Raw genomic sequence first — 13,673 nt, forward strand, 5'->3', positions numbered from 1 at the left:
GTTTCAGCTCCATGTTTTCAACTACACTCATGAAATTTATAGTTGGATGCTCCTGGACCCTACTCTTGCTTTCAGGAACTGGATTCCTGGCCTTTTGTTTGTGTCCTTGTACCTGGCACCTGAACCCAGGAGCCTTACCAACCAGTGCCCAATTCCTGCCTGATATCAAGTATCAGCTTTCTTTGCTAGAACGTGAACTGCCTATTTTGATCCCCACTGATTGCCTGCCCTGCTCTGATAATACAAATATCATGGACCCTGGAATTGACATCAGTCCCTTTACAGTACTCACATCCTGCCTGCCTTTTCTTCCTGGGATTATTTCCTGATCTCAGTTTGTTTTTCAAATTCACCTCCAATCTCATTCCCAAACTAGACCTATACACACTTGCTGATCATACTCCTGGCCTTTCCTGATCTGGATATTACAAGAATAGGACCAAACTGAAAGTAAAGAACTCAATTATTTCAGTGTCACTAAGGACAATACAGATTTTACTATTCTAGAGACCTGCATAAATTATCACTCTTTATTACTGGAAAGGGATCAGCAGATTAAATTGCAGAATACCTACTGGCTTACAATCAGAGGTCTTTATAACCTTTCACAAAGGCTGGGAGTTGTTAAAAATATGTAACTCTACACCAACGAATGTTTACTGAATGTACATAATTCAGGTATTAACCTAGCATTCCCCTCACAATAATCCTTTGAAGTATTATCCTCACTTTACAAAATATGATATAAAGAAGTTAAATGACTTTTAAACCTTAGAAAATAAGTGGTGGAAACTGGGAGAAAATGCATGTTCTTTTCACCTCCCCAAAATTCATGTGTTTGTTTTTTTTTTTAATTTTAATTCCAGTACAGATAACACAGTGCTACATTAGTTTCAGGTGTACAATATAGTGATTCAACAGTTCTATTCATTACTCAGTGCTCATCATGATAACTGTACAAGTCGGTGTACTTTTGATTACCATGCTGCTTTTTTTTTTTTTTTTTTTAATACTTGTAGCAAGAATTACTATCAAACTCCACTCACTGGGCCAGAGACCCTTGTGGTGTTAGTGAAAGACTTGCCTCTCATGTAGCACAATATCTACACTTGTGAGTTCACTGGCCAGCCAGTGGCCTCAACTCCAAGCTCTAACAATGTGTAGTACCATGCTGCCTCTTAAAAACCAGAAAATAAGGGTACAGGTTATAAATGCATGGAAACCAACTGCCTACTAAATCAGAAATTCTCAAACTATTTAGTCTCAAAACCCCTTTACATACTTACAAATTGAAGACCCAAAAAGGTTTTGTTTATGTTGGTTACATCGATCAATATTTACCACACTGGGAATTAAAAGTGAAAAAATGTTTGGATATTTTTAAATTCAATTAAATATAATATTTAATGCAATACAGAACATTTTTATGAAAATTATATTTTCCCAAACAAAAACATTAGTGAAAAGAGTGCTGCTATTTTACATTTTTGCAAATCTTTTTAATGTCTGATTTAATAGATTCTCGTATCTGTTTCTGCATTTAATGTACTGCAACATACTATTCTGGTTGAAAAGAAAACTTGGTACCACACAAATGTGTAGTTGTAAAAAGAAGAATAGTTTTAAGAGTCTTTTCAGATAATTGTGGATATTCTACACTAAAACTTGACAAGTGGTACAGTTTCTTAAACACTAGTTTGTAATGTGGAATCTAAAACTTTACCAAGTAAACTTTCCCACACAGTTATGTTAAAATTCATTGGCCTAAGTATTTTTAGTTCCAGGGGAAATGGGTATAAGCCCACTGCAGCCTCTCTCTCCAACTGATTACAACTAAAATCTCCAGAAAAAATACAAAGAATCAGCTCCTGAGGACTCTGAAAAGTAAATAATAACAGGAAGATTGGGAAAGGAAATCAATCTGAAAAAAGACCAATACATCAACAATAAATTTCCTTTTGGTTCTCCCCTTCTGTTTTATTTTCTGGCTTTGACTCAAAGGTAGGCATAACAGGAAATTTAATAGCAGGTACAGTCAGGAAAAAGCTCAAGAGAAGCTCATTAGGCCAAAAAACAGGGGGGAAAGGCTCTTGAAAGTCAGAAGACTGGGTTAAATCCTTGAGGTTTTATTTCTTCTTTTCTCCCCCTCTCCCAGTGCTGTCCCCAGGCTAGCCTCAGTTATGGATCTGCACCACTGCCACAATGGTGGAGATGTCACATACAATAAGACCCCAAGAGAAAACCTATCTTCTGGATAAAGGAAGATTAAAAGTAACCAGCTGGTAGTGGGAAATAACCACTATCTCACCAATTCACCCTGAAGTTGAGCACAGCCATACCCAGAATTGAGTAACAACATGAAAGACTAAAACTCAAGAAAACCCAACCTTTCTGGTAAAAGGAACCAGGAAGAGGATTGCTGAGGATAGGTAAATATGGGGAAAACTGCCATGAGAAAAGAGCTGGTGAAGGTAATCTATGACAAAGACTCTCTTCTTGAATAGTCAGGCTCCTCTAAGCCCTCTTCTTGACTAGGCCTCAATCTTGGCCTATTAAAAACTGCAGGCTCTTAGCATAAAGACTTTGTCCACACTCCCACACTAAGAGACTTGAACAAACACTAGCATCGTTTCTAATGGGTTAAGGCCACATGCCTTGGATGACAACTCCAGTCCATAAGTCCCTGCATGAGGAAGCTTGATATTACAAGAATTTACTGTTTGCTCCAGCCCAAACTTGGTGATAGGAAGAGAGGTACCTATAACCCCCTTAGAGCAGTTACTTTAGAAAGCTTGAAATTATAAATATTTCCACTGCCCCTTTGAAATATAAATCTTCTACCACCTAAAGATGTCTTCTCAGAACTGAGAGCCATCTCTTTAAAATGTAAACATTCAATGGGGCACCTGGGTGGCTCAGTTGGTTAGGTATCTGACTCTTGGTTTTGGTTCAGGTCATGATTTCAGGGTCATGCGATCAAGCCCCACACTGGGCTCCACACTGGGTGTGGAGCCTTCTTGGGATTCTCTCTCTCCCTCTCCACACACACTCCCTCAAATAAGTAAATAAATAAATAAATAAAATGTAATAAATAATCAGATAAATAAATAAAATGTAAACATTCAATGAGATATGACTCATTCTTGCTCCCAGTCCCTGTAGAGGGCAGGGGCCCAACTTTGGTGGACACCTTGCTCTAATTTGTACCACATCTCTTGTCATAAAGATAAGTTTGTTTCTCCTCTGGGTAAGTGTCAATTACAAATCCAGATGGCCTAGTCAGGCAGACTAATTAAAAAAACATGAAAACTTAAGTACAAAATAACTACCACCCAAGTTCCAGGCCATCCCTGACTATTATAGATAACACAGAGACTCAAACATTACAGCAAAGGTTTAGAAAATGAAACTGATGCTGGCACTACTGCCCACAAAAAGCAAAAAGATTGGTTTGAATCTAATCAGATTGATGCCTGCTAAAACAACAGCAAAATAAAAATTCTCCAAAGGATTTTAACAGGATCCAAAGTCTCACAAAATTGTATTTAAAATGTCCAGTATACAATCTAAAATTATCCAAAATACAAAGCAGCAGGAAAATCTGGCCAACAAGAGTTGGAAGAAAAAGACAACCAACAGATGCCAACCAAGAAATGACCCAGATGTTGGAATTATCAAAAGACTTAAAAGCAGCTGTTATAAAACAAACAACAACAAAGCAGCTGTTCATGTCCCAGAAGGTAAAGTGAACACTCTTGAAACAAAGATAAATCTCATCCGAGAAGGAGAAGCTATTAAACAAAAACAAATGGAGGAAATTTAGAACTAAAAATCACAATATTTGAAATAAAAACTTCACTGGAGAGGCTGAATAGCAGGGTCAAGACGACAGATGTATTAATTTCCTACAGCTGCTGTAACAAATTACCACAAACCAGGTGGTTTAAAATAACAAATTAATTGTGATAGACCTAAAGATATCAATCAAGGACTCAATCAAGGAATCTGAAATCAAGGTGTTAACAGGGCTGTACTACCTCTGAAGGCTCTAGGGAAGAATGTGCACTTTACCTCTTCCATCTTCTGGTGGCTGTGAGCATTCCTTGTAGCTACATCACTCTAACTCTGCCTCTGTGGCCACACTGCCTCTTCCTCCTCTTCTATTAAATCTCCCCCTGCCTCGTTAGGCCACATGTCACTAGATTTGGGGCTCAACAGATAATCCAGGATATTCTCTACCTTTCAAAATCCTTAATGTCATTAATCACACCTTTTGCCATGTGAAGTAATATTCATAAATTCCAGGGATTAAGAAATGAATATATCTTTTTGGAGGTTGCCATTCAGCATACTACAACAGAAGAAAGATGATATGAACCTGAAGACAGATCAATACCAATTATCCAAGCTGAAGAACAGAGTAGGGAGAATATTTGGAAAAGGAACAGGGCTTCAAGGACCAAAGGGACAATATCAAAAGAGCTACTATTCATTCTGTGAAGTCCCTAAAGAAAAGATAATGGTACAGAAAAAAATACTTGAAGAAACAGTGGTGGAAATTTTCTGAAAGTGTGCGAAGGACTTAAATTTATAGAAACTAAGCAAACTCCAAACAGGACAAACTCAGACCATGTCCAGGCACATCATAATCTAACTGCTAAATACCAAAGGTAAAAGGAAAAATCTTGAAAGCAGCCACAGAAGAACAACATAGTATATACATGGCAGTGGTTCTTAATTGGGGATTATGTCACATCCAAGGAGATATTTAACAATGTCTGGAATCAATTTTCATTGTCACAACTATAGAGAAGGGGACAGGATGGTGCTAGTAGGGAAGGCCAGGAATACTGCTAAACATCCTATAATAAACAGGACAGCCCTCCACAATAAGGAATAATCCAGTCCAATGTGCTAAGGTTAAGAAAACCTAATACAGGAGCAATTTGAATGACTAAGGATTTTTCATCAGAAACCATGACCCGTATCTGAAAAATGCTGAAAGCAAGCAACCAACAACCCAGAATTCTATATGCAGTGAAAATATCCTTCAGGAATGAAATGACATAAAGACATTCTCAGATGAAGAAAAACTAAGCCATTCTGTTGCCCAGTGGATTGCCTCTAATAGAAATGTAAAGGAAGGTCTTAAGGCTAAAAGAAAAGTGATTATCAGAGGGAAACATGAAACTTCAGCAATGAAGAAAAAGCAAAAAAATGGTAAATATCTGGATGAATATAATAAGATTCTTTTTCATCCCTTAAATTCTTTAAAACACACAAAGCTCTTAAAAGGGAATATTATAATACTAACACGGGGGGTTTCACAAATGTAGAATTCATATGACAATTATCATATAAAGTGGGGAGGGCAATGGGACCTATATGGCTGTAAGGTTTTATGTTCTATTTTAAATGGTAAAATATAAATTCTAGATATACTGTGAAAAGTATATTATAATCTTTAGGGCAATCACTAAAAAAAGGTAGGACAAAGAGATATAACCAAAAACCAGTAGATACAATAAAATGGATACTGAAAAAAGTGCTCAAATAATCCAAAAGAAGACAAGAAAAGACCAGAGGAACAAAAAAGCCCACAAGAAATAGATAACACATAATTAAGCTCAAATATATCAATAATTACATTAAATAAATGATCTTACATTAATTAAAAGACAGAGAGGTGATCAGACAAATTAACAAAGACTCAACTGTCATCAGAAACCTATTTTGAATATAATGATACATAGCATAAAAGTAAAAGGATCATACAAACAGGAATCAAAAGAAAACTGGAGCTGCTATATAAATATACGACAAAGTAGATTTCTGAACAAGGAAAATTACCAGGTAGAGACACATGAGATAATGATAAAAAAGTCAATTCATCAAGATGACATAACAATTCTGAATGTATATATACTTAATAGAGCTGCAAAATATATAAAGCAAAAATGATCAATATGGAAAGAAGTAAATAAATCCACTATTCTTAAAAACTGCAACTACTTTCAGTAATCCATAGAACAAGTAGAAAAGCAGCAAAAAAAATAGATTTAAACATCATCATCAACCAACTGAATCTAACTGACCTTTATACAACACTGAACTCTACAGCAGCATAAACGTCTTTTCAAGTGCACATGGAATATTCACCAAGACAGATATATTCTGGACCATAAAATAAACTTTAATGAATGTGAAAGAATTGATATTGCACAGCATACGTTCTCTTGACTGTGATGGAATTAAACTAGGAAGTCAGTATCAGAAAGATAACTAGAAAATCTTTAAGTATTTGGAAATCAGACAACACACTTCTAAACAACTCATGTATCAAAAAGGAAAACTCAAGAGAAATTAGAAAATATTTTGAACTAAGTAAAAATGAAAACACAACATATAAAAATTTGTTAGATGCAACTAAAGTAGTACTTATAAGGAAATTTATGGTATTAATTGCCATTAATAAAATGTTAGAAAACAAGTCCCAAATCAATAATGTAAGCTTCTAAGGGGGCACCTGGGTGACTCTGTCGGTCAAGCATCCAACTCTTGATTTCAGCTCAGGTCTTGATCTCAGAGTCATGAGTTCAAGCCCCACACTGGGCTCCAAAATAAGTAAATAATAACAATAACAATAATAACATAAGCTTCTGTTGTAAGAAACTAGAAGAAGAGCACATTAAACCCAGAGGAAACAGAAGGAAGGACATAATAAAGATCAGAAATCAGTGAGACTGAAACAAAAATTAGAGAAAACCATTGAAACCAAAGATGTTCTCTGAAAAGACCAAGAAAATTGATAACTCTGTAGCAAGAATGACTAAAAAGACAAATTTACCAATGTCTGAAGTGAAAGAAACATAAAACATAAAACATAAAAACATAATAAGAGAATACTATTGGTATGGTCTGAATGTGTCTCCCCAAAATTAATGTTGAAACCTTAATCCCCATAAGGTGATAGTTATTAGGAAGTAGGGCCTTGGGGCGCCTGGGTGGCTCAGTTGGTTAAGCAACTGCCTTCGGCTCAGGTCATGATCCTGGAGTCCCGGGATCGAGTCCCATATCGGGGGGGGGGGGGGGGTGTCCTTGCTCAGCAGGGGGTCTGCTTCTCCCTCTGACCCTCCCCCCTCTCATGTGCTCTCTCTCTCTCATTCTCTCTCTCAAATAAATAAATAAAATCTTTAAAAAAAAAAAAAAAAGGAAGTAGGGCCTTTGGGAATGCATTAGTCCCTAAGGCTGGAGCTCTGAACAATGGGATTAGTACTTTTGTAAAAGAAATCCCACACAGATCCCTAGCCCTTTCCACCATGTGAGGATATAAGAAGCCTGCAACATGGAGGAGGGAGGGACTCACATGACCATGCTGGCACCCTGATCTCAGACTTCCAGCTTCCAGACCTGTTTTCTGTTCCAGAAATAAGTTTCTGCTATTTATAAGCCACCCAGCCTACGGTATTTTGTTTTACTAGCTCAAACATAGTAAGACAGAAAATTGGTACCAAGAATTGAGGGTGTGGTTGTTAAAGAGATACGTAAAAATGTGGGAGTGGCTTTCAACTAGATAATGGGCAGAACCTGGAAGTACACACTAGAAAAATTCTACATTGCCAAGAACAGACTGTTAGGTGCAAATTCTTCTGAAGGCTCAGAAGTGGAGAGCTATAGGGAAAGCCTCAATCCTCTTTTTTTTTAAAGATTGTATTTATTTGAGAGAGAGAGGGAGTGCACACACACACAAGTCAGGGGAGGGGCAAAGGGAAAGGGAGAAGCAGACTCCCCACTGAGCATGGAGCCTGATGCAGGGTTTGATCCTGGGACCCTGAAATCATGACCTGAGTTGCAGTCAGATGCTTAACTAACTGAGCCACACCCAGGTGCCCCAAGCCTCAGTCCTCTTAAGAGAATACCTAAGTGCTCATGAACAGAATGTTGGCTGAAATACAGACAGTGTTAAAAAAGAGACAACAGGCCCAAATTGGAGTTGCTCCTGCTAAGCCCCACAACAACAAACTAAGACTAAGGCTCAATACTTAACATAACTGCAGTTTCAGTCCCTCCCAGATATGTAACCTTTAACCAGTCAATCTGGAATTACCTGGTCAGCACCAGTGAGGTAATCCACCCAACAGACAGACCGTTCCATCCTCCAAAAGGAAGGTGACCTTATCTGAAACAATCCACTCTTTGCTAGAAACTTCCTTTTCCTGCCTCTCTCTGCCTATAAAAATCTTTAATTTTGTATAGCTCTTTGGAACTCCTTTCTATCTGCTAGATGAGATGCTGTCCAATTCATGAATCGTCAAATAAAGCCAATAAGATCTTTAAATTTACTCAGTTGAATTTTGTTTTTTAACAACAATAAAGGCCAATCTGATGATGTCTCAGAGAGAAATGAGGTACATGTTATTGGAAACGGAAGGAAAAGTGATCCTTGTTATAAGATGGCAAGGCACTTGGCTGAACTTTAGTCATGTCCCAGTGTTTTGTGGAAGGGTAGAACTTGTAAGGATGAAATGACTGAGGCCATTTCTAAGCAAAGTGTTGAAACTGTGGCTTGGCTTCTCTTGAATGCTTATAGTAAACATGGAAAAAAAAATACCTTAAAGATGGAATTGTTAATCAAAAGGGAAATTAATTTAAAAGGTAGAAAATTCTCAGCCTGCTATAGTGCAGAAAAAATGAGAAACACATTCAGAACCAAACACTAAGAGTGTTCTAAGAGGCAAGATCCTTTGATAGAGATTAGTATGGGTATGAACATCAGATTCAATTAGCCGCCCCAGCAGGAAGCAGCCAATCTGAACTCGAAAGAGACAAGAAGGAATTAAGAAAGACTGTCAAGTTTTCTTGATTGTATAGGATGCAACCATAGAGCTATTCCACTGCAAACATGAGCTATTCTTCAAGACAAGGGAAGAAGGACCCAAAAGGTGGCTCAGAGATCATTAAGGCTGCTTCCCCCATTTCAAAAGAGGAGGCTATCACCTGGGTTTCAACAGGCTGGATGACTCCCCGCCCAAAGCTGTGGCGGCCAGGCCAGTAGAGCCACTGGTATATTATTCCGCCCTAGGAAGCACTGCCTCAAGCTGTGCTCAGAAAAGCCATGGAACAAAAATATTTAAATATTTAACATTTTTAAACTGTCAAATACTTGAACAGATACTTCACCAAAGAAGACAGAGGTTTCTCCCACTATCTGAAAGTAGAGCATTCCTATGAAACCTTCCAGAAGCCAAAATGACATGAAGTGAAGCATATCCCCTGCTTTCTTAAAGTTCAAGTCACACCACTTTGCTTTTACTAAAGACCTACATTAGTACCTGTTTTCACCAAACAAAAGAAATCTGAAGAGGATTTTCACTTTTACCAAAAAAAAAAAAAAAAAAAAAAAAGCCGTTACCATACTAATGTACGTCTTAAGTGGCATAATGTGAACTTTTGGAAAGAGGGGATACTGTACAAGGATGAAATACAAGCACATGTGAAGATCTTCAACATCATTAGTCATTACAGAAATGCAAATTAAAACCACAAAGTGATATCACAACACAGCCAATTAAATAGCTTCAAAAGATAAGAGAGGTAGTAAAGAGAGAGGGGAAGGGAGGGAGGGAGGGGAAAGAGGTAGAGGAGGAGGAGAGAGAGGTAACACAAACAGTACCAGGTGCCAGTGAGGATGCAAAACAATGGGGGAACTCATACATTGATAGTGGGGATGCAAAACAGTATAGCTACTGTTTTATATAGTTACTAAGGGTAACAGTTTAGCAGCTTCTTATAAAGTTAAACATACATTACCATATATGATCTCATCGAACCAGACTCAAAAGGCTATGTATGACATTCTGGACTACAAAGCATGAAGGGTGAAGAATTTAGATGTGGTGATTACATTAACTGTGTCAAATCTCAATCACACTCCAAAAAGTGTCAGTCTTACTAAATGTAAACTAAAATATATAGCAAAAATATTCACTGCTCAGTCTTGTACTTTAAATGGACCTGTTTATACTCACTTATGATTTTGTAGCATCATGCAATATACATTCACTAAGTTTTGCAGATCTTCAAATGTTGACATCTAATTTATTATAAAATATCATTGCATTCATACAGCCTCTGGAAACTCCAGAGTGAAAATGGAAATTAATATCTCAGTACAATGAAAATAGTCTGGCTTTGTAGACTCCTTAAAAGGTACTTTAAGAACCTCTAGAGAATTGCTAATCTAAATACAGAAATCATAACATCAGGCCAAACACCTAAAAACATATTCTTCCCCAACCTACTTTTACAAATTCATTGGGTATATCTATATATTAAATGACACTAAGTTTGTCAAATCATTTTACCAAATCATATTGTGTATGATACGTAAACTATAAGGAAAGATATAGTTTGCTATGTATATAGGCCATGATAAATATGACCATTTTTGGCAAGCCAGATGTTACATTGGAAAAGTAAGGAACCAGCTAGTGACAGAAAAAAATTCTAAAGAGAAATCTCTCATGCTAACACAAAGGCAATTTTAGATTCTTTTATAGTTTAACACATAACTTGACAATTTCCTGTTTCTGATTAAAATCAGCAGAGTGACAATACCCAAGTGACTAACTCCGGAAGTTTGGTTGGGTTACAGATCTTTCGGTAAACAATGAAGGGGGAAAAAAATCCCCAAATAACTAACTTCAATGTACTGTAAGTAATGCAAAAAAGACAAGGCAATTCATAAGATGATTTTATTCTATTCAATGTTTTAAACCCTACTATCTTATCAAGTAATTTTAATTGTTAAACACTCTTAGAATGAAACAACATGGGTAAGAATCCATCATGGGGAAAATAAAAAATTATAGGCTAGTCTGAAATAAAGGCTCCTTTAAAAATCAAGCTTTTTTTTTTTTTTTTTTTAAAGAATAGGTCAAATAAAATGCTATCTATTTATTTTTGGAAATATCACTTTGAAAATCCAATATAAGCAAACACAAAATACAACACAGGCAAAAGTCCCGTGCATATCAAAATTTATTCATTTATTCCTTCAACAAAATGTTTACTGAGTAGTTATAGACTAGGAGGACACAGAGCTACGGCCTTAAAGTAAAAAAAGGCTTATCAAGCAAAACATGCTCTCAAAAAATATCAACCGTAGGGGCGCCTGGGTGGCTCAGTTGGTTAAGCGGCTGGCTCTTGATTTCAGCTAAGGTCATAATCTCAGGATCCTGGGATGGAGCCCTTTGTAGGACTCCCCGCTGAGTGGGGAGTCTGCTTCAGGATTCTCTCTCCCTCTGCCCCTCCCCCCTAAAATAAATAAATCTTTAAAAAATATCAACTTTAATTCTATTTTTCAACAACTTATTAATGCCTTACATACATAAAGCATTAAACCCTATATGATTATTTTGTCAGGTACCAAAAAATTTTACTTATTACTCTGAATTACAGTAAACTGTACCAAGATCACCTTAAGAACATATCACCATTCTATAATCTGAAGAATATTACATTTTATATAATCTAAAGAAGAAGACATTATATGTTACCACTGAAGTAAAAGAAATGAAATAATCTTGCTAAAATTGCTAAATGATGAGCAATTATTGTATAATCCACCAACTATGAAAAAATAACATAATAAAGAATTTAATGTCATAATTAATACAACAAATGTAAACCATTAACTGATTTAACCCTTACTGTACTACATGGCATTTAAACATAAATGGGTGGATGACTGACTGTACTCACTTTTTTTTTCTTAAAGATTTTATTTATTTATTTGAGAGTGAAAGTGAGAGAATGGGCAGGGAAAGCAGCAGAGGGAGAGGGAGAAGCAGACTCCCTGATGAGCCTGGGATCATGACCTGAGCCAAAGGCAGACGCTTAACCGACTGGGCTACCCAGGCGCCCCTGTACTCAGGTTCTTAATGTATATTTTTACAACTGTGGTACATGTGATGGGCTGAATTTTTTCCCGTCCAAAATTCAGATGCTGACATCCTATCCTCTAGTACCTCAGAATGTGACTCTACTTGGAGATAGGGTCTTTAAAGAGCTAATTAAGTAAAATGAGGTCATTAGGGTAGGCCCTAATCCAGTATGACTGGTGTTATTATAAGAAAAGCTGATTAGGGCACCTGGGTGGCTCAGTTGGTTGGGCGACTGCCTTCGGCTCGGGTCATGATCCTGGAGTCCCGGGATCGAGTCCCGCATCGGGCTCCCTGCTCGGCAGGGAGTCTGCTTCTCCCTCTGACCTTCCTCCCTCTCATGCTCTCTGTCTCTCATTCTCTCGCAAATAAATAAATAAAATCTTTAAAAAAAAAAAAAAAAAGAAAAGCTGATTAGAATACAGACACACTCTGTGGGAAGACCATATGAAGACACTGGGAGAAGACAACCATCTACAAGTTAGAGAGAGAGGCCCTCAGAAGAAACCAACCCCGGATGACAACTTGATCTTAGACTCTAGCAACCACAATTTTGAGACAATAAATTTCTGTTGTTTAAGCCACCCAGTCCATGATACTTTGTTATGGCAGCCCAAGCTAACTAATACAATACAAGTAAAATTTACCATCTGAGCTGTTTTCAAGTGTCCAGTTCAGTGGCATTAAGTACATTCACAATGTTGTACAACCACCACCACTATCCATCTCATGAATAACTCTCATCTTGCAAAAGTGAAACTCAATACACTTTAAATGATAACTTTCCAATACAGCCCAACTACCAATTAAAATTAAGTGTAAGAGATGAATAGTTGTTTTTGGGCAGGCATCCTCAAAATATTTAATTCCAATTCACTTTGACTTAAGAAACAACCAGAGGATATGTTCCAGCAAATCAAAGGAGTAAAACAAGAAAAAAGAAGACAAAGGATCTAAGAAGCAGGAAAACCAATGAAGAAAAGCAAAAGGAATTTTCAGAATGCTAGCAAAAGTAAATTAAGATCTGAAGCAGATTAGAATAAATAGTCCAACCTGGAGTAAGATTCTGGAAAAAAAAAAAAGAAAAAAAAATGGTAAGATTATCTGACAGGACTATGTGAAAAATTATATACAAATACAAATTTTATAGAACTGCTGGAGAGTGTGGGAAGACTTAGATATAAATTCAAAAACAATGAGGAAAATTCTAAATGTGAACCATATAAATTTCTTATAAATTTCAGAAAAACTAAATTACACAAGAAAGACAATAATAGGAGGTGGGTCAGCTATAAACAATATATGTTTATATAGTCATAATGATAAAAATGCTGAATATGAATATATAATTTTATTAAGACAATGGGGCTAAGAAAGATTAAGAAAATAAATGGAGGCACCTAGCTGGCTCAGTAGGTAGACAATTTAATAATAGGAGGTGGGTCAGCTATAAACAATATGTTTATATAGTCATAATGATAAAAATGCTGAATATGAATATATAATTTTATTAAGACAATGGGGCTAAGAAAGATTAAGAAAATAAATGGAGGCACCTAGCTGGCTCAGTAGGTAGAGCAAGTGACTCCCAATCTCAGGGTTGTGAGTTCAAGCCCACGTTGGGTGTAGAGATTATTTAATAAATACATACATGCATACAAACCCTCATTTATCTTAACAGAAAATCAGTAGATGTCTAAAATTAATGAATCAGGAGATAATACTAACAAT

General features: G+C 36.6%; 1 protein-coding gene and 1 non-coding gene across 8 annotated transcripts in view; both read right to left on the reverse strand.

The window, feature by feature from the left end:
• The window catches only part of NCK1 (NCK adaptor protein 1), a 78,876-nt gene that overhangs the window by 31,394 nt on the left and 33,809 nt on the right, over positions 1 to 13,673 (reverse strand). The gene's annotated exons all lie outside the window — the stretch shown is intronic.
• LOC123835028 (small nucleolar RNA SNORA62/SNORA6 family) lies at positions 1,012 to 1,165 on the reverse strand. Its single transcript, XR_006788588.1, has one exon. It is a non-coding gene; the product is annotated as a small nucleolar RNA SNORA62/SNORA6 family (small nucleolar RNA).

This window comes from Mirounga angustirostris, unplaced genomic scaffold, assembly GCF_029215605.1.
Source record: "Mirounga angustirostris isolate CCGP_5_RB_7025 unplaced genomic scaffold, mMirAng1.0.hap1 SCAF_1, whole genome shotgun sequence".
In the NCBI taxonomy this organism is placed as follows: Eukaryota; Metazoa; Chordata; class Mammalia; order Carnivora; family Phocidae; genus Mirounga; species Mirounga angustirostris.